General features: G+C 45.4%; 1 protein-coding gene across 1 annotated transcript in view; it reads left to right on the top strand.

Moving 5' to 3' along the window:
- Positions 1–3,420: 3,420 nt before the first annotated feature.
- The window catches only part of trpc4b (transient receptor potential cation channel, subfamily C, member 4b), a 174,486-nt gene continuing 155,438 nt past the window's right edge, over positions 3,421–22,468 (top strand). Inside the window, exon 1 of the mRNA XM_072477060.1 lies at positions 3,421–4,093. The gene's annotated coding sequence lies outside the window, so the exon portion shown is untranslated. The remainder of the gene's footprint in view (positions 4,094–22,468) is intronic.

The following is a 22,468-nucleotide window of genomic DNA, read 5'->3' as shown; positions in this document are numbered from 1 at the left end:
GTTGTTACATTTTGTAGTTGCTGACCACCACCCCCGCCGGACTCTTTTTTAACAGGGGGTGAATGTGGTATTATCAGGTATTATGGTACCTGAGAGGCTGAAGTGCCATTGGTTAAACCTAGGGGTTTTACCATTGGCTGTAGAGTATGGTAGCTCCGCCCCGATAGGCGGGGTATAAGAACCCGTGCCGTCCCAGCAGCCCTCATTCTGTACCTGAGCTGCTGGGGAATACTTCTAGCTTATTAAAGCCTTCAGTTGTACTACAACCTCGTTTTAGTAGTTATTGATCGTGCATCAGTGTTCTCATTTTTAAAATAGTTTTGGCTGCCATATTACTGACAGTGATATTAATAGGACTTTACCAAAAGGTGAAGTTACAAGGGATCAGGGGTGAGCTGGCGAGATGGATGCAGAACTGGCTAGGTCATAGAAGGCAGAGAGTAGCAATGGAAGGGTGCTTTTCTGACTGGAGGGCTGTGACTAGTGGTGTTCCACAGGGATCACTGCTGGAACCTTTGCTGTTCGTAGTATATATAAATGATTTGGAGGAAAATGTAACTGGTCTGATTAGTAAGTTTGCAGAAGACACAAAGGTTGGTGGAATTGTGAATAGCGATGAGGACTGTCAGAGGATACAGCAGGATTTAGATCGTTTGGAGACTTGGGCGGAGAGATGGCAGGTGGAGAAGGTAGTCAAGAAGGCATACGGCATGCTTGCCTTCATTGGCCAGGGCATTGAGTATAAGAATTGGCAAGTCATGTTGCAGCTGTATAGAACCTTAGTTAGGCCACACTTGGGAGTATAGCGTTCAATTCTGGTTGCCACAGTACCAGAAGGATGTGGAAGCTTTAGCGAGGGTGCAGAAGAGATTTACCAGGATGTTGCCTGGTATGGAGGGCATTAGCTACGAGGAGCGGGTGAATAAACTCAGTTTGTTCTCACTGGAAAGACGGAGGGTGAGGGGCAACCTGATAGAGGTCTACAAAATTATGAGGGCATAGACAGAGTGGATAGTCAGAGGCTTTTTCCCAGGGTAGAGTGGTCAATTACTAGGGGGCATAGGTTTAAGGTGCGAGGGGCAAGGTTTAGAGGAGATGTACAAAGCAAGTTTTTTACACAGAGGGTAGTGGGTGCCTGGAACTCGCTGCTGGAGGAGGTGGTGGAAGCAGGGATGATAGTGATGTTTAAGGGGCATCTTGGCAAATACATGAATAGGATGGGAATAGAGGGATATGGACCCCTGAAGTGCAGAAGATTTTAGTATAGACGGCAGCATGGTCGGCACAGGCTTGGAGGGCCGAAGGGCCTGTTCCTGTGCTGTACTTTTCTTTGTTCTTTGTTCTAATAAGGTTACCAATTGTGAAAAGCAGAGACAACCACTGTGTGGAGAACAGTGTTACAAAGACCAGACCTATTGTATAATCCTCATGATGAATCCTCTAGGGATTAATTTTAGATGGTTCAGTTAGAATAATGCATGGAACCATTATAAATCTCTTACCTTCTTTAGACAAAGAATAATCAGCCTTACCCCGGTGACAACCCATCTCATTTCATGTCCATAAAGTCTGGTAAAGTTCACCCCACCCCTCGTAAAAGTCATGATGGAGAGCCCCACACCAAGCCACAGTGAGTCGTCTTATTCAGTATGATGTTCAGCACAGTGGATATCTACTCTTCTCTTCACAGTACAATTCATTGTATCGTACACCACAGAAAGAGGCCATTGTGCCTGGGCTGGCTCTGTGTTAGCACTGTCCAATTAGATTCATTATCCTGCTCCTCTCAAAGAGCCCTGTAACCTGTTTTCCTTCAAAGATTTGTCTAATTCCCTTCCAAATGTTACTATCGAACCTGTTTCGACCATTCTTTCAGTCAAGTCCAAGTCATTAATATGTATCAAAGGCAATAGTGGTTCTGATGCTGATCCCTACTGAAGACCACTATATACCTCCCTCAAGACTGAAAAATAACTTTACTCTCCATTCCTTAGGAATGTCGGATTCATGCTGCCCCCTGTTCCTTTAATCCAACCGGCTTTATTTTGTTAACAATTCTATTGTTTGGTACTTTGTTCAACACCTTCTGCAAGTTTGCATACACCACATCAGCCACTCTACCCTGCTCTTGCCTCTCTGTAATAAAAACAGAAAATGCTGGATAAACTCAGCGGGTATGGCAGCATCTGTGGAGAGATAAACAGAACTGGCATTTGGAGTCCGTATTATTATTTTAAAAATCTTTTTGTTGATATTTTCAATATTATATTCATTTTTGTTCGTTTTCATTTATTGTACAGTACAAAAGGCTTTTTCTTAAATTTCTCCATTTACCGTCTGACTCGGTGTACAGTCTACCTTACCTCTCCCCCCTAGCCCCCTCTTTCTAACACCCCCCTCCCCTGATACCCTCCCTGCTTGACCTGGAGGGGGGGGGGTTCCCCCTTCTCCTCGTTTCTCTCCTTTACCCCCCTTTCTTTTCTCTCCCGTCGGTTTAGGCTGTATCCATCTCGTGGATGGGGGTTGCCCTCCCCCCTCGTTTCTTTTGTCCCTCTCAGGCTGTGTCTTTTCTTTCAACCTCCTCCCCCCTGGGTTGTGCACCCTGATGTTCTTGTCTTTTTAAAAAACTTTCCAGTTTCCCTCTCCACTGGCTCTTACTGGCCTCGAACAGATTTTGGAACAGGCCGACGAATTGCCCCCATTCTGTAAGGAAGCCTTCCTCCGACCCTCGGATGGCGTATTTGACCTTCTTCAGGTGGAGAAATTTGGATAGGCCTGTGAGCCAGTCTGCAGCTGTGGGTGGTGCTGCTGATCGTCAGCCAAACAGGATTCTCCGGCGTGCGATTAGGGAAGCGAAAGCTAAGGCGTCAGCCCTCTTTCCCATGTGTAGCTCTGGCTGCTCTGATACCCCGAAGATTGCCAAATTTGGGCATGGCTTCACCCTCACAACCTTGGACATTGCCTCAGAGAAGGCTGTCCATCCATATTATGACTATTCTTCAGAACCGAGGTCTCTCCATAACTTCAGTAAAAAAAAAGTCAAACAGTTCACCTTTCACAGATGTGCTAACATTGACCTACTCCCCCCCCCCCCCCCCCCACGTTTTCCAAGCACCATTGAATATTGCCCCTCTAAAAGTTTGCCGTCACCGAGATGAGTAGGAGTGGTCTTTCTTTTTTATTGGGTCAATATCCCTCTTCCTCCTTTTGAGTGGAGTGCAGTCCCTCTCTTTTTTAAAATAAAATGTTATATCTAACGCCCTTTTTTTCAATGCCAAACGAGGTGGGACATTTCGTGCCCGGGAGCAGGCTTCGTTCAGCAGCAGAGGGACGGGTTGGTGGGAGGAAGGGCGTCCCCCGGTCCCGGCGGCGGTGTGAGTTCCCCGGTCCCGCCGGCGGTGTGCGCCACACGTGCGCAGTGGCGGCGCTGGAGGGAGCTGCTGGAAAGGCGGGAAGGAGGGAGGCAGCCGTCAGCGGGTCGGCAGGCAACGAGGAGAAGGGGGAGGCAACTGCTGGGATTCACCTCACAACCCTAATAACACACAGCCCGGCGCCGAATGAACGGTGGGAGGCAGCTGGGGGCTTTGAAGAGGGTATTTAACGCCTGCGTTGTAGGGTTTCTTTCTCCCTTCAATCTCCCCCTGTGTGTCTCTCCCCCCACCCCGAACACCACCACCCCTCCTCACCCCCTCCCTCCCCCTTTGGCTAAAGTGCAGGTGAAGAAATTCTCACTTTGTGCATCGCATCATTGCGTTTGGAATTACAGAAACGCTGTCAATGTTCACAAACTGGACGGACCGTCCGACACCGATGGAAATGTGGTCGCGTCGCCTCTGGGGGACTGTTTGGGGATCTGAAGCCAGGGCTCCCCATTTATGTCAACAATAAGGAGTTACTTGGTGGGAGGGGGAAAAGAGGGGGGTGGTGGAAAAATGCTCCAAGGCACCCAAAAAAATGAGAGCCCGGTCTCTGAAGTGAAGTGTGCTGTACGCTTCCTGAGCAGATATTCTATTATCAGGATGTGAATAAGTGAGAGAGAGAAAAAAAAAATTCCGGTGGACAAAGATAACAAGATGCGGCTTTAGAATACCAAGTAAGTGGTTTCTCTCAGGTTGTCTCTGTGTTCTCTGCAAAGTCACGGAAGGGGACGGGGAGCAACTGGTTATTTTTTATTGAGGCGAGGGGGGAAATGTTGAATTTTGTCGCCTTCGTTCCACGAATTGATATTATCTTAGTCCACGGTGTCCGCAGACACGGGCAAAGAGTTGTGTGGAATGGTGGTGGTGGGAATTATTTCCATTGCATCTTGATGGTTGTGTTGAATTCTGAAATGCCTCCCTTCGTCCAACTAGTTCAGCCCTGAATACTGGCCTTTCACTTTCTCACATCTCCCCGTTGACGCTTATTCAGTCGAAGGAACAGTTTACCGGAATGTCAAGCGTCCCTTGTTGACTTTTTTTCTGTCGACATTTCGTACACGGGTTTTAAACTATTAAATCAGTGGTGCGTCAGTGGCTGTTGTACAGCTTTATTCCTGGTGAAGGGCGCCACTGGTGGACATTTCAACATCCCCGTTCTCAACATTTCTTAACCGCCTCCCTCCCCCATCCCCGTCTCTATGATAACGATTTATAATTTGGGGATTCCGCTCAGTTATGTCTTAATCGAATACATTGAGAATGTGTGCCTTGTTTCTAACTTAACCCGTCAAAAAAAAAAAATCGAATGGCTATTTTCAAACCGTTGTGCATTTATCGTAGAATCATAGAATTTACAGTGCAGAAGGAGGCCATTCGTCCCATTGAGTTTGCACTGCAATCCCATCTCAGTAACCCCTCCTAACCTTTTTGAACACTAAGGGGCAATTTACTATGGCCAACCCACCTAACCTGTACATCTTTGGACTGTGGGAGGAAACCGGAGAACCCGGAGGAAACCCACGCAGACACGGGGAGGAAGTGCAAACTTGCAAACTCCACAAAGTCACCCGAGGCCGGAATTGAACCCAGATCCCTGGAGCTGTGAGGCATCAGTGCTAACCACTGTGCCACCGTGCCGCCCCATAGGGACTCATAGGAATCATAGAATCCCTACAGTGCAGAAGGAGGCCATTCAGCCCATCGAATTTGCACCGACCCTCCGAAAGAGCACCCTAACCTAGGCCCACTCGGGGGCCCTCCTGTAACCCACCTAACCTGCACATTGGGATTAGAGAGGGCATCTGGGTGTCCTCGGGGTGGCATGGACAAGATGGACTGAATGGCCCCCTTCTGGGCTGTAACTTTTCTATGATTCTATCTTTGGCATAGCAGTCATCCAGACTCATACCATTCGCTCCCTTCTCTCTCCATCAATGCTGTCAAACCTGTTGAGATTGCCCAGTATTTTCTGTTTTTGTTCCAGATCCAGCATCCACAGTAATTTGCTTTTATGATCTTTGGACTTTGAACCATTTTCGAAAGCTACAGTCGAGCAGGGCTTCATTGAGCTGTAGACTATTTCGTTCTATTATGATTATCTACTCTCAGGATAAACATGTTTTGTTTAAGATCAGGGAATAGCACTATTTAATCGATAAACGAAAACTTATGGGGGGGGGGGGGGGGGGATGCGATGCGACTGCGTCAATCTCTTGTTAAGAGTGAGCGAGGAATGCAGAGAGATTTGGCGAAGCTGCGCCCGAGTCAACTTTGTTAGGAGCCAGCTCCTTGTTAATTCTTAGTTGTATATCTCGTTCCTTAAACAATGTCTGCGGAATGGGGTCTGCAAGCGAAACACTGTGCAGAGCTACGACGCGGTCCCATGCCATAACCCACTCAAACCAAGAAATCCATTATCTGTTCAGAACATAGATGTTTGCCCAGCAACTGTGAAGAAGGGTCGTCCTCCCGCAAAGAAAGTATGGCAGTGCGTTCATTTTTTTCTGCTCTCTCAAAGTGCACTATGCAATAAATTGGGTCACGTCTCCAAGAGCTGGTGGGTGGGGTGGGATAGGGAGGGAAGGAAGACGAAATGCACCGCTCATTTGGATCATTTTCTCTCTGGCAAACACTGATACACGAACAGCTAACACGTTGCTTAAGATAAGCAACCAGGCATCGGACATTGAGGGGTATCAGATATGAGTCTGAAGTGTTTGTGGCACGTTTTACCTGAATTTCGAAGTATTTTTAATTAGCAGAGAGCTTATCCAGGGGGAATTCCATTTTGGAACCTCCAGTCTCAAAATTCCCTGGCGCTGTCTTAACGGGAATCGGGTTGGGTTTTTTTTTTCAGCAATGAATGCGATAGGGTCAACATCTCTGCTGCAAAATAATAATAGATTTTTCGAGGGACGGGCACACTGATTATAACTTATTTTTTAAAGTAGTGCTCAAGAGTTATCTTTTCGAATGCACGCAACAGCATTTGAATTCCTCCTAAAGGGGTTAAACATTCGTTTGCAGATGCCACCCCTTGTCATTTCTAGCGTTCCGTCTGCTGCTGCAGCACAGAGACTTTTAAAAAGCAGTTTCCACAATTGTATTGGCTCCCCAATAATTGCACGAAATGGGTGGATTTAGCGCTGAATTTTACGCCTGTTTGGGAGAATCCATTAGGAATTCGGGCATGGACCGAGTGATGGGTCTAATAACTCAGGTTTCTTTCTGCCTGTGCTTCCACTAAAACATGTGCAACAGCTTCCTCGTCTCCTCGTGTGCAAACTCCAAAGATTCATGATTAATTGCGACAGAGTCTGTAAATATCTAGGTATCATTTATGCTCAGCACATGGCCCCCCTGCTCCATTTATTATTCCTTTTATTTAATTTATCGTTGGGAATGTTTGAATTTGGTACATGAAGCATGAATTTAATTGATAATTCATTTTGAATATCTGCGGTGCTAGTTATGACCCTAAGTAGCAATATCATAACTACAGTATTATTAGTACCGAATGATGGACAACACCCACTACTGTATTAATTATTCCTTGGGATGTACACATCAAATGGCAAATTCCTAATTGCCCTTGCCCAGTTAAGGGTGGGTCTGATGTCACATGTAGGCCAGACCGGGTAAGGATGCAGATTTCCATCCCGAAATACCATTAATGAACCAGATGGGTTTTTAATGACACTCAGTGATAGTTTTGACAGTCACCATTCCTAATGACCAGCCTTATATTCCAGATTTATTAATTGAATGCTCATGACATTAGCTGCTGTGGTGAGTTTTGAACCTATGTGCCCAGATCAAGGGTCTCTATTATTAGTCCAGTGACACTGCCCACCATCTCCGTATATTGTATGCCTCCTTAGGGGATTGTTGACCAGGGGTTTGACATTGTATTTGCTATTGTTGATTGTTGGGTTTAAATTTGGACGAAAATGTGAAAAAGGAAGAGAATAAAAATATTTTTTTTAAATAAAAATGTCCTCTTTGGATAGTGGAGTCTGGCCACTGGTTTTCCATAAATCATTCAAAATGCTTTCTGATATTTTCAATCACTTCTTTTCTGAAAACTGAAATTTCTTAACATGTCAAAAATATTTTAAAGGATAAAAATGTCCATCAGTACATATTTCACAATAATATTTAACGTGGTCAATAAATTGTCTTGGTGCCTTTCAGTATCTTCACAAATACTTCTAAGGTATTTAGCCTTACTCAAAATCCGCGGTGTGAACTTGGTAGCTGTACCCAATGTTGACACTGAACTGAATTTGGATTATGAAATCGGAGCATATGCAATGTGACCACTTGGCAAAAATATTGAGGTATTTTTGACCACTTGGCAAAAATATTTAGGTATTTTTGGTATAGTAACAACAACAAAGTAGCCTGTACTGCGCTGTATCGTTCTATGTAATATACATGAAATCATAAACACAGTGCAAAAGCCATTTACCTTTCGTACAGGTCCCACTGTTATTGACCCCCTACTCTAATCTAAATTATGATTATCTACCCTGGGGGACAGACTGGTGTCCTTACATGAAGCCGCCTCCATACGCACCCTTGCCGACCCCTCCCCCACCACCCACTTCCTGATCATGGCTATATTAGCCGCCCGGTAATAGTTGCTAAAATTTGGCAGCACCAGCCCGCCCTCTCCCCGACTCCGCTCAAGCATTCCCTTCCTTACTTGCAGGGTCTTGCCTGCCCAGACGAAGCCCGTGATCACTCTGTTGACCCGCTTAAAAAAGGACCGCGGAATAAAGATGGGGAAACACTGAAATACAAATAGAAATCTCGGAAGGACCGTCATAATCACCGTTTGCACCCACCCAGCCAGAGACAACGGAAGTGCGTCCCATGTCCGAAAATCGTCCTTCATTTGGTCCTCCAGCCGGGCCAGAATCAATGTATGCAGCCGGTCCCATTCCCGCGCCACTTGGATGCCTAGGTACCTAAAGCTTCCCTCTGCTAACCTAAACGGCGGCTCTCCCAGTCGCCTCTCCTGTCCCTTCGCCTGGACCACAAACATCTCACTCTTTTCCTCATTAAGCTTATATCCCAAAAACCTGCCAAATTCCCCTAGAATCCTCATTTCCTCCATCCCCTCTATTGGGTCCGAAACGTACAGAAGCAGGTCATCCACATAGAGCGAAACCTTGTGCCCCCCCCCCCCACACACACACACACACACACAGACCAGTCCTCTCCAGCCCCTCGAGGCTCTCAGTGCAGTTGCCAACGGCTCTATAGCCAGCGCAAACAACAGTGGGGAGAGGGGGCATCCCTGTCTCGTCTCCCGGTGCAGTCTGAAATAGTCCGATGTTGTCCTATTCGTCCATACACTTGCCACAGGAGCCTGATACAGTAACCTGACCCAGTCAATAAAGTCCCGCCCGGATCTGAACCGTCCCAGTATCTCGCACAGATAATCCCATTCTACCCGATCAAAAGCCTATTCTGCATTCTTTGCGATCACTACCTCCGCCTCCCTACCTTCCAGGGGCACCATGATCACATTTAACAGCCTTCTTACATTGGCCACCAACTGCCTGCCCTAAACAAACCCCGTCTGGTCCTCCCCAATAACGCCTGGAACACAATCCTCGATCCTGGAGGACAAGAGTTTGGCCAGCAACTTGGCATCTGCATTCAACAAGGAGATCGGCCTGTGTAACCCACTCTGCTCTGGGTTCTTGTCCCCCTTAAGAATCAGCAAAATTGTTGCCTGTAACATCGTCGGGGGCAGCACCCCTCTTTCCCTTGCCTCATTGAACATCCTCAACAACACCGGCCCCAATATCCCCGAAAACGTTTTATAAAACTCCGCTGGGTACCCGTCCGGACCCGGGGCCTTACCCGCCTGCAGGGCCTTCAAGCCCTCCACTATCTTTTCCAGCCCGATTGGGGCCCCCAGCCCTTCTACCCGCTCCCCGTCCACCTTTGGGAAATTCAGCCCCTCCAAGAAGTGCCTCATCCCCTCCGATCCCGTAGGGGGTTCCGACCTGTACAGCCTGCTGTAGAAATCCCTAAACGTCTTATTCACCCCTACTGAATCACCAATCAGGTTCCCATCTCCGTCCTTTATTTTCCCTATCTCCCTAGCTGCCTCCCTCTTCCTAAGCTGCTGTGCACGTATTCTGCTGGCCTTCTCTCCATGTCCATAGATCGCCCGCCTCGCCTTTCTCAGCTGCTCCACCGCCCTCCCTGTGGTCAGCAAGCTAAACTCCGCCTGTAACCTCCGCCATTCCCTTAAAAGCTCTGCCTCTGGGGTCTCCGCATACCTCCTATCTGTAGTATCCCCTTTTCCAGTGGTCCGTCTCTGCCCTGTCCACCTCCCTATGCGCCCGGATCGAGATCAGCTCCCCCCTGACCATTGCCTTCAGAGCTTCTCAGACCATCGCTGCTGAAATTTCCCCTGTGTCATTGACCTTTAGGTAGCTCTGAATATATTTCCTCAGCCGCTTGCAAACCCCTTCATTCACCAAAAGTCCCACATCCAACCTCCAGTGTGGACGCTGATTTCTGTCTTTACTAACCTGCAGGTCAACCCAGTGCGGAGCATGGTCTGAGATTGTAATCGCCGAGTACCCCAGCAAGGCCCTGCTCAAAATAAAGAAATCAATCCAGGAGTACACTTTATGCACGTGTGAGTAGAAGGAGAACTCCTTCACCCTTGGCTGTCCAAATCTCCATGGATCCCCCCCCCCCCCCCCCCAATCAGCTCCATGAACCCTCTTAGTTCCTTTGCCATTGCTGGCAGTCTGCCCGTTTTCGAGCTTGACCGGTCCAAGCCAGGGTCCATAACTGTATTGAAGTCCCCTCCCATGACCAACCTATGCGAGTCCGGGTCCGGTATCTTTCCCAGCATCCACTTTATAAACTCCACATCATCCCACTTTGGCGCATATACATTCACTAATACTACCTGCACCCCATCTAGCTTCCCACTGACCATAATGTACCGACCTTCCATGTCCGAGACTATTCTACCCGCCTCAAACACCACCCGCTTATTGATCAGGATAGCGACCCCTCTAGTCTTTGAATCTAGTCCCGAGTGAAAGACCGGACTGACCCAGCCTTTCCTCAGTCTAACCTGGTCCGTTACTCTAAGGTGCGTCTCCTGCAACATTACCACGTCCGCCTTCAATCCCCTAAGATGCGCGAACACACGTGCCCTTTTGACCAGCCCATTTAACCCTAGAACATTCCAGGTGATCAGCCTAGTTGGGGGTCTCATTGCCCCTCCGTCCGCCAATCCGCCATCCCCTTTTTTAGGCCCGCCTCCAGCCCGTGCTCCGCGTCTCCACCGGTCCATCCCCAGGCAGCCCCGCCCCCAACCTCCTCTCTCTCCCTGAGCCCAAGTCCCTCCCGCATCAGCAGAACATTCACCCCCGCCACCCCCCCCCCCCAGTAACAACACCCTGTAACCCCTTTACTAAACCAAACATATGCACCCCCCCCCCCACTGTGCTTCCGAGAGCTAGTTCGCCCGGATAGCTTGGTGGCCACCATCCCCGGTGCCAGATAGTCTCCCACCTATTGTTCCCTCCCCACTCTCCCCCCCCCCCCCCCCCCACTCAGACAAACAAATTCCAACATCAAACAATCCCCACACAATTGCCCAACAGAAAAACACCAAGATCAAAACAAGCACACTTCTATCCCCCAACAGTGCAAATGAAAACCTTAACTCACTCAGCTCTACCGCTGGTTCCAACTCAATGCAAACGGCATCACAAACATCTTCCATGAGAAACATTTTACAAAAACAGAGAAACAAAAAGAAAAAGCAAAAACATGAACGTTGCAGCCAAGTTCAAAAGTTCTCAATCTATTACCAGCCCTTTCTTTTTCGCAAAGTCCAACGCGTCCTCAGGCGACTCGAAGTAGAAGTGCTGATCCTCATGCGTGACCCAGAGATGGGCTGGGTATAACAGTCCAAACTTCACCTTTTTCTTAAAAAGGATCGACCTGATCTGGTTGAAGCCCTCTCCTCCTGGCCACCTCTACACTCAGGTCCTGGTAAACCCGCAGGATGCTATTGTCCCATTTATAGCTCTGTGTCTGCTTGGCCCACTGTAGAATGCGCTCCTTAGCCGAGAACCTGTAGAATCTCACCACCATTGCCCTCGGGTTGTCTCCCATTTGCGACTTCCTCGTGAGTGCTCTGTGAGCCCTATCCACCTCCAAGGGCCGGGAGAATTCCCTAACCCCCAACAGCTTCACAAACATGTCTGCGATGTATGCCCCAGCGCCCGTTCCTTCGGACCCCTCCGGAAGCCCAACGATTCTTAGGATCTGCCGGCGGGACCTATTCTCTAGGTTCTCCACCTTCTCCAGGAGCTTCTTCTACTGGTCCCTCAGCATCCCCACCTCTATCTCCACCGCAGTCTGATGTTCCTCCTGCTCTACCAGCGCCTTCTCCACCTCCTGGATCGCCCAATCCTGGACGTCGAATCCATGCTCCAACCACGCAATTGACTCTTTTATCGGGTCCAAGCAGTCCTGTTTCTGCGTAGCAAAGCCTCCCTGAATAATAATAATAATAATCGCTTATTGTCACAAGTAGGCTTCAATGCAGTTACTGTGAGAAGCGCCTAGTCGCCACATTCCGGCTCCTGTTTGGGGAGGATGGAACGGGAATTGAACCCGCGCTGCTGGTCTTGTTTTGCATTACAAGCCAGCTGTCTTAGCCACTGCTAAAGCAGCCCCCAATGACTTGCACCAGCTGCTCCATAGACTGCTGAGTTGACAAGCCAGAGGTCCGAACCTCTGCCATGCTGTCTTCTGTTGCAGCTACAGCCCAAGCCTTCTCTATCTTTTTGTTTCTGCCCTTACGAACACTTCTAGTCGTTCTCTCCATGCACCGAAGTGGGAATTCAGTAAACAATTGCCACTAACATCCGTTTTACAATTCAAGTCCTTTTTGTTTCTGCCCTTACGAACACTTCTAGTCCTTCTCTCCATGCACCGAAGTGGGAATTCAGTAAATAATTGTCACTAACATCCGTTTTACAATTCAAGTCCGGTAGAAAAACGGGGGAAAGGTCCAAAAGTCCGACCAGAGCGGGAGCCACCAAATGTTCGACTTACTCCTTCATAGCCACCACCGGAAATCCGGCAAAAATATATTAATACATTTACTTTCTTCTTTTAGCTTATCCCATTTTACTTGGCGTTGTGTTCGGAAAACACAAGTAGTTTTAAGGGATTTGTATTAATAACCATTAGAAATAAGGTATAGTTTTAAGTGGGTTTAATTTAATGTTTCTGTGCCTGGAAGGGTAATACCTATAGTTCGACTTATGCTGGACAAAGGTGTTTGTATGTTTGGGGGTTGGTTAAATTCCAACTGTGTTTCTATTGTGCTTCGAGAGGGCTATGGAGGGTAAATGAATAGGCCAGAAAATGTATGCAGTGTTGCTTAGCAACTGGGTTTGTAAGGTAGAGAAGCTTTTCAGTTTTAGGTTTTGCTGAATTTGTGAGCAGTTGGAGACAGGATCTTGGGGAGCTAACATCTCTCAACTCTGCTAGAAGAAAGACTAGACAGGATAGGAGCTGCAAAGAGTGAGGCTTCCTAAAGTAAAAGTTCCAGAACTGGGATAGAAAGACAACTCTAGTTAAGAGAACAAAGATCAAGGTATTGTTCAGAAGAATTAAAGGAGGAGTAAACAAATTGCTCTGAGTTAAAGAGACAATTTCTGTAACTAGATTTAAAGTGGGACAGCAGACTTCAGAGGTGGATGAAATGTTTGATGTCATGTTAATACAGCCTGGAAATTGAGAGTTAAAGCAATTGTGAGTAGTTTGCACAGCAGTTAAGACAAAGAATTCTTAAAGGGTTGGTATAAAATCCTGGACTGGAGTCACTGTTAGAAGTGGAGTGGAAGCTTTGCTTAAAAATGTAATTTGGAAAACCTGGTCTGGATTTTAGAATGCAAATCGCTAAGTGAAAGCATAATTATGGCAGAAGATTTTGAAGTGTTTTGAAAGTGGAATTTGAAAACTCTCACATGACAATCTTCTGGGGAGATTCTGAGGAGACATCCACAAACATTCACTTGGGGTTCAGAGTGGAGAGTATATTTTCCCACAGCTATCTTGTGTGCTTAAAAGGCACTTTGTGTTAATGAGACCATAGTAGATTAAGGTGTACTTTTTAATCCGTGCTAATCCTTAAACCTGTGGAGAGTAAAGGAGTAATTTATTATAATCCATTTTTTCGTGTTTAACAAATGATTTATTCTTGTTGTTAAAACTTGTTAGCAGTCCCGTGACTCTGTTCCTCCATGTTTCATTAGAAAAAATAAAAGTTACCAGTCTTTTGAGCCACTGTTCCATTCTGGGATCTTCCTGTCCACTTATAACATCAACTGGGATCGGAGAAGTTGCCACAATTCTGGTTGATCATCCTCCTGTTTCTCCTCCTGTCAGTCACTTGTGCTGCTTCCGATCTCACTGTATTTAAGTCTCCCCCCACCACATCTTTCCATCTGGTCATTGGCCTTACTCTTCTCCTTTGCATTCCCATCTCCATTATTCGTCTCATCACATTTCTTTTCTCTATTTTCTCTCTCTACAACAGATTGCTGTAACATTTCAATCTCTTCTCAGCTACTTTATTCAATGATGCCACAATCTTCACTGATATCCTGATTTGCTGGTTCCTAGTCTCTTCCTTTCTCATTATTCCACATCCACCACAGCATTCACAACTCATTTGTATATAATCATTGCTCCTTTCTTAAAATACATAATGCATTTTATTATATAATCCAAATATGGGTCGGTGCAGATTCGATGGGCCAAATGACGACCTCCTGCACTGTATGTTCTATGTTCTATATAATGCTGCTAAACAAGAGTCCACATTTTAAAAGCTATATGACATTTATAGAGTATTATCTTGGGAAAAAAAGATTTTTGTGTGTGAGAGAGAATTCCAAGGAAATAATTTTGATTATACAACTGTTGTGACATTTCTGTTGTATAAACTTTAGAAAGTGTGTTAAGTTGAAACCGAGAGTGACTGAGAGAGTGGGAGAGAAAGCATAGCAAGAAAAAAACGACAAGAAAATATTAATTTAATTTTGAAGCTGCCTAATTAACCACCTCTGTTTAGTTGGTTGAAAAGGTAATTGCTAATTACTGTTTACACCTCTGAGATATGATGCTAATTGTTCACATTTGTGAGACAGCGAGAGAAGGAGATAGAAAAATGGCTGACTGCATCTTGCCTGTTTTTCCAATGATAAAGGGTATGATGACAGTGCCAGCAACTACAGTTCAGTAAGTTTGACACCAGTGATAGGAAATGTTTTAGAAAGAATAATCAGGGCAAATTACAATGGACAAATTGCAATTATCTCTATCGATATAAAGAAAGTGGGAAAGTACCACATCAAAGGCTGGTTAACAAATTGAGGGTTATGGAATAGGAGGGTCAATAACAAATTGGATAATAATTTGGCTTCAGGATAAAAACAGCAGACCATGGTAAATTATTACTTTTCAGACTGGAGGATATTAGACATTGGTGTTCCATAAGCACCAGGGCCAGGATCATTTTTTTTGCAATGTGTAATGACTTGAACATTTGAGTACAGAATAAAAGTCTAAAATGTTCTGATGACACTAACATTGAAGGATTGGTAAACAGTGAGGATGATACTAATCGATTGAAGCAGGACATAGATAGACTAGTGGAATGGGCAGGCAATTGGCAGATGAAATTTAACACAGAGAAGTGAGAAGTGAGAGGTGATGCATTTTGTTAGAAGTAGTAGGGAAAAGCAATATAGACTTTTAGTGGCATAGTTTTAAAGAACGTGCAGGGACAGAGGGACCTGGGGAGCAGGTACATAGATCTTTGAAGACAGCAGCATATATTGAGATTGTGAGTAACAAAGCATATATGACCTTGGGCTTCATAAATAGAGGTATGGTGTACTAAAAGCATGGAAGTTATGCTGAACCTTTTTAAAGCTTTGGTTAGATCAAAACTAGATTATTTCTTTCAGTTCCAGCAATCGCACTTCAGGGAAGATGTGAAAATCCTTGGGCTGAATTTTCAGGTAGCATGCGCCTCAAGACTGGAAGGACCCATCCAAGGTCAACAGATCTTTAAATGGTCCGTCAATTAGTCCGTCCTGCCCAGGCGATTCCTGCAGTGGGCAGGACTGGAAAATTCACCCCCTTGAGTGGGTGCAGAGAAGATACAGCAGAATGGTTCCAGGGATGAGGGATTTTAGCTACAAGGAGAAGCTGCCATTTTCCTTGGAGTGCAGATCATTGAGGAAAGATTTGATAAAGCTGTGAAAAATGATGACAGGTTTGCTTTAAGGGAGACAAGGAAAATTGTTCCCATTAGCTGATGGCGCATGGACCCAGCAGCACAGGTTTTGGACAAGAGATGTGGGGAAAATGTGAGGAAGACATTTTTTATGCAGCGAGTGGTAATAACCTGGAGCTCAGTACATGTGAGGGTAGTGGAAGGAGAATTTAAAAAAAAAAAAAAATTTAGAATACCCAATTCATTTTTTTCCAATTAAGGGGCAATTTAGTGTGGCCAATCCACCTAGCCTGCACATCTTTGGGTTGTGGGGGCGAAACCCACGCAAACACGGGGAGAATGTGCAAACTCCACACGGACAGTGACCCAGAGCCGGGATCGAACCTGGGACTTTGGCGCCGTGAGGCTACAGTGCTAACCCACTGCGCCACCGTGCTGCCCTCTAGTGGAAGGCGAAATTATGAATAGTTTCAGAAAGAAATTTGAAGGAAATACATTTGCATTGTTACTGGAATAGAGGCGAGACACGGGACTTACTCTATTGTTCCATAGCAAACCAACTCTATCTACTCCCTATACCCTTTGATTGAGTTGTGAATGTAGAATTTATCTAACTCAGTCTTAAAAATGTTCAGTGACTCTGCCTCCACCTCTCTCTGGGCAAAAGAATTCCACAGATCGCTGACTCTGAAAGAAAAATAACCCTCCGCATCTCTCTTAAATTGTGAACTTATGAGTTTAAAACTATGCCTATTTTCTAATCTCTCCTACAAGGGGAAACATCCTTCAGCATCTACCCTGTCAACTCCCCTCAGGTTCTTGTATGTTTCAATAAGATCATCTCTCATTCTTCTAAATTCCAATGGATACACGCCCAACCAATCTAATACTTCCTCATAAGATAACCCTTCCCAAGCTGGAAAACTGAAAATTGCCTTTACTTAACTTGAATTGGCCGGCAGAATCAAAAGTTTAGAAATGCATACAAAAAAAACATATAGCTCTGCGAAGCAAGAGATGTGGGTTTAAGTTTTTTTTAAAATAACTTAATTTTAAAAAGAGCACCCAGAAAGCAGTGTTTTAAGTAAAAATAAATGACCCAAGTGTGCTGCAGTGAGGTGTCCCAAATTACGGGAAAATCAAGAGGCTGAAACTGACAAGCTCTTAGTGTGCAGGATCGGAACAGGATCTGCTGGGGTTCCATGGCAGTAATAATTCCTGCACTGATCATCCCCAATCAAGCAGAGAAGTTCTCAAGTTTTAAAAAAGTTAACAAGTTTAGAGCGCCGGGGTCTCTAAGTGCAGGAGAAATATAAAAGAAAACGGCACCTTCAAAGGAAAAAGCGGGCTCTCCCGATAGCCAAAAGAAAACTGCAGAGATCGCTGAAATGACCTTCCTTCAATAAAAGTGGAAGTTTTAAAAATTCAGAAAAGGACAACCACGTTTGCACCAAAATGCCAAAAGTGCGGGACAAACACTAAGCTAAGAGCTGGTGACAACTGAGTGAAAACAAATGATAGTCTTAAAGCAGTAATATCCTTAAAACATTGAATACATTTCACATGACTATACATTTAAAACAGCAATCACAAGAAGAAACAAACAGCTATGGATGGGAAAATTGGAGAAGATTCCAGGTGGAGGGCAATTCTCAAAATAGGTCCATAGACAATGAATACCTCAAGGAAGAGGCAGTGGAAGAGTGCAGAGGAGGCAATAAAGACTTCAAAGAAAAGTCAACGAAAGACCTTGAAGAGGAGGTATCAAAAACGAGGCAACAAAGACCTCAAACAAAAGTCAATAAGGACCCCAGAAGGATGACAATGAAAGTCTCCAGATGGAGGGCAATGAAAGACCTCAGAAGGAGTGAAATGAAAAACTGCAGAAAAACTGAAATGGTCACAGTAATAGAAAAGCACAAGAACCAATATGATAGAATGGTTGATGAAAAAGATGCTGAATTGAAATCTGGAAAGAGAAGTAACTTTATCACATGACCTGAGTACCAGAAACGGAGTACAAGGAGCAGACCTTCACATGTGACAGACCAAAGTTGTGAAAGAACTGTCAAGACATAAGACTGTGTTGTATTGTGATGATATGCATTATAATGGAAGGTACTCGGCAGAGCAAGTGATCACGTGGGACTGGAGAGTGGCACCGCCCACAGAGTGTTGTTTATAGTCACATGGTTAGAGAATAGCCTGTATGGAACAGCTACATGCAAGACTATATTTGGAACTGTACATAGTTTAAAACCTACCAATAAAAATGTTTATCTTTAAACACACAAGCCTCAAGATCTTATCAATGAGCCCTCACCATTACAGCATTAAAAAAATAACTCATATTAAGTACATAATACGACATCGTGTCATAATATGAAACTTCAGTGGAGGATCAAGTTAGACCCCCGGAATTATTGTCTCTGGGACCAGATTCCTGTTGTATCAGTTAGATATGGAGGGATGGATCATTTTTAAACACCACTTGAGGAGTACAGACGCTCCAGCAGTCAGTGTTGCATCAAGAAATATTTTCGAACCTGTAAGTACCAAAGTACCTGATCGACCCGTTATAGTCATAACTGATGCGTCTGTGGAAGCAAGCAGTAATGAGCTGCCTGTGCCAGAAGAGGTACCTGCTATTGTAGTTCCTGTTAATGTTGATCCTGCGGAAGCATCTCAGACTGCAGAAATATGCCGCTCTACAAGAAACAGAAAAACCCTTGAAGATTCATTGACTTTTAGAAGAAAACAGGATGAGAACATGTGAGGAAGACAACAATTAAATAAGTTGAAGATGATTCGGTCTCACCCTGGAACAAGGGAGTGAAGGACACAATTTTTATAAGTTATCTTGTTTCTGGTACTCGGGTCGTGTGATAAAGTTTCTTCACTTTCCAGCATTTCAATTCAGCATCTTTTTCATCATCCATTCTATCATATTGATTCTTGTGCTTTTCCATTTGTGTGACCATTTCAGCAATCTTGTTCTGGCACGTAATCTCAAGTAATGTACAAGTTATCCCATGTTTAGGACGCTTTCCAATAATGTATTTTTGTTTTAGAGCAGCATTATCTAAGGGAACTTCTTTGGGTAATGCTGTTAGCAATGGCCTCAATGTTAGGTAAGTTATTACTACAGGTATGTTAAGAGGTGCGCCAAAATTCAGTTTCACTATTAATTCAGCCTACAGAATTCCTTTACTGCTTCCAGCTTTCGCATCTACCTGAATTTTTGCAGTCTGAAATGTTATGCTCAATTCCATTTTAAATCCTAATGATCTTTAACGTGCAAAATTTACAGTGAATTGGACATATGGCAAGAAATATTGAATAAAACTTGCAGTTCACAATTTGCAACAAAAGAGTTTAAACAAGACTGCTAGTTTGTTTTCCCTCTTGCAGTGGAAGCTGGAGTTGTTGCCGGATTTCTCCAGAAGCAGCAGTAGCCACTTTGGGAGATCCTGGCATGGTAATCCCACTACTGCTTCACTCAGAGCCTATAATCTGGGGGAGGCAGGGAGGGAGGTTTCAGGCACAGTGCCTTCTTGAGTGTTGTTGGGGCCGCACTCACCCAGGCAAGTGGGGAGTATTCCATCACACTCCTGACTTGTGCCTTGTAGATAGTGAACAGGCTTTGGGGTAGTCAGAAGGTTAGTTACATGGCTAGTCCAGGTTAGTTTCTGGTCAATGGTAACACCAAGGATGTTGATAGTGGGGGATTCAGTGGTGGTAATGCCATTGAGTGCCAAAGGAAGATGGTTCAATTCTCTCTTGTTGCAATTGGTCTTGACCTCATTTTTGCTCGGGCTCCTTGATGCTGCACTCATTCAAATGCTACCTTGGTATCAAGGGCAGTCACTTTCCCCTCACTCCCGGGTATTTTGTCCATGTTTGAACCAAGGCTGTATTGAGGTCAGGATCTGATTGGCCCTGGTGTAGCCCAAATTGAGGGTCAGTGAGCAGGTTAATGCTAAGCAAGTGATGCTTGATAACTCTGTTGATGACCTTTTCCATCACTTTCCCAATGATCAGGAGTAGACTGATGAGGCGGTAATTGACCAGTTGGTTTCATCATGTTTTTTGTGTACAGGATTTATCTGTGCAATTTTCCACATTGTCGGTTAGATGCCAGTGTTGTAGCTGTACTGGCCATTGCAGCTGCAGTGAGCAGGATGGAAAGCTGTGACCACCACTTTTTCCCAGACAGGCAGTCTCTGATAAATTACCATAATTACAAGTCAGAAACATAACCCAGTCCCATTACATATTTTCTTATGAGGAAATTATTTTTAATTTGTACGCTTGTGTATAGCGAGCCATTTTTTTTAGGAATCCATTAGGCGTGTTAAACAAGGGTTAACTAAATGGGAGAAGTACGAGTAGTAAAGGAATGTATAGTGGAAAAACAAATTTGTGAAAGATTTGATGGAAGTGAGGAAAATTGGGTTGGGAAGATGGGAAGCGAGGGCTGGGATTCTCTGAAAATGGGGCTATGTACCCATGCTCGGGGACTTTTTTCAAAAAGTCCAGAGTGATTCTACGGTTTTAAGAGGGATAGCAGGGCCCCGGCATGCGCCGCGCACTTCCTGCTGCGGTCCAGGCAAGCGCGCCAGCCGTTTTCGCGCCGGCCCCCGCACAAAATGGTGGAGCCTTACAGCGGCCGGCGCAGAAGAAGATAAGCGCCACCCGGATCGCGCACGCCCGCCAATCGGTAGCCCCAGATCGCGGGCCTGACCGTCGTGGAGGCCCCCCTCAGAGTCTGATCCCCTGCCCCCCCACCAGGCCGGCCAACACGGCTGCGGGTCCGAGCACCTGCCGGTGGAACCAGGTTGGAACCATGCCGGCGGAACTCGGCAGGAACTCGGCCGGTCGATCGAGAGAATTGCCGTGGGGGCCTCTTTCAAACTCGGCCGGCGCAGCGTTGACCGTGCGCGCGTGACTGCCGGAGATTCTCCGGTCCGTGGAGAATCGCATCCCGGCGCTGCAGGTCTGAGACCCTATTCTCCGCCACCGCGCCGAGCGCGATTTCGGTGCGGAGGCTCGGAGAATCCCGGCCGAGGTGCTTCTCCCTTTTCACCTTTCTCCCTTTCAGACAGTACATTCACTTCCATAATATTATGATCACTATTAGATACATGTTTACACAATGTTCGGCTATTATCTAAATCTGGCACATTACTCATAACTCTAATATGGCCTGCCCCTGGATGATTCCAGCATGCAATGATTGCAGAAGCTATCAAGAACACTGAAGAAATCTTTAATACCTTTATGAAATCCAGAGTATTGAGCAAGACAGTAGCAGGCAAGGCAGTGGTAGAAATGACCACACAAAGGATCAGAGACAGATAAGAGAGAGGGCATTTTGTTCTGATTATTATGCACAATCATATTTACTGATTTGCTGACGTTTATTGAGAAGGTATCAAAGTGAGAAGGGCAGCGCTATTGATATGGTATATTTGGATTTCGAAAAGGCAATTGATACATTGCCACATAAAAGACTTGTGAGGAAAATTCTAGTTCATGGAATAAAAGGGTTAAGTAGATAATTGGATAAGAAAATGGCTGAGTGGCAGCAAATATCTGACTGATTTTTCCTGCTATTAGCAAAGGCTGATGTAGGACAAGAAAAGCAGCGTTGATAGCAATGGTATCTTTCTCCCTTTTATGCACAGCACTTTGAAAAGCAAAGTGCAAGTTACGGATTCCATGACGTATTTCTGATGGGGAGTCAACAAACAAAGAACAAAGAACAAAGAAATGTACAGCACAGGAACAGGCCCTTCGGCCCTCCAAGCCCGTGCCGACCATACTGCCCGACTAAACTACAATCTTCTACACTTCCTGGGTCCGTATCCTTCTATTCCCATCCTATTCATATGTTTGTCAAGATGCCCCTTAAATGTCCCTATCGTCCCTGCTTCCACTACCTCCTCCGCTAGTGAGTTCCAGGCACCCACTACCCTCTGCGTAAAAAACTTGCCTCGTACATCTACTCTAAACCTTGCCCCTCTCACCTTAAACCTATGCCCCCTAGTAATTGACCCCTCTACCCTGGGGAAAAGCCTCTGACTATCCACTCTGTCTATGCCCCTCATAATTTTGTATACCTCTATCAGGTCGCCCCTCAACCTCCTTCGTTCCAGTGAGAACAAACCGAGTTTATTCAATCGCTCCTCATAGCTTATGCCCTCCATACCAGGCAACATTCTGGTAAATCTCTTCTGCACCCTCTCTAAAGCCTCCACATCCTTCTGGTAGTGTGGCGACCAGAATTGAACACTATACTCCAAGTGTGGCCTAACTAAGGTTCTATACAGCTGCAACATGACTTGCCAATTCTTATACTCAATGCCCCGGCCAATGAAGGCAAGCATGCCGTATGCCTTCTTGACTACCTTCTCCACCTGTGTTGCCCCTTTCAATGACCTGTGGACCTGTACTCCTAGATCTCTTTGACTTTCAATACTCTTGAGGGTTCTACCATTCACTGTATATTCCCTACCTACATTAGCCCTTCCAAAATGCATTACCTCACATTTGTCCAGATTAAACTCCATCTGCCATCTCTCCGCCCAAGTCTCCAGACAATCTAAATCCTGCTGTATCCTCAGACAGTCCTCATCGCTATCCGCAATTCCACCAACCTTTGTGTCGTCTGCAAACTTACTAATCAGACCAGTTACATTTTCCTCCAAATCATTTATATATACTACAAAGA

The sequence above is a fragment of the Scyliorhinus torazame genome, chromosome 15 (assembly GCF_047496885.1).
Source record: "Scyliorhinus torazame isolate Kashiwa2021f chromosome 15, sScyTor2.1, whole genome shotgun sequence".
NCBI classification, from domain to species: domain Eukaryota; kingdom Metazoa; phylum Chordata; class Chondrichthyes; order Carcharhiniformes; family Scyliorhinidae; genus Scyliorhinus; species Scyliorhinus torazame.
Note: the sequence above shows the minus strand (reverse complement) of the source record. Positions and strands in the feature narration are given on the sequence as shown.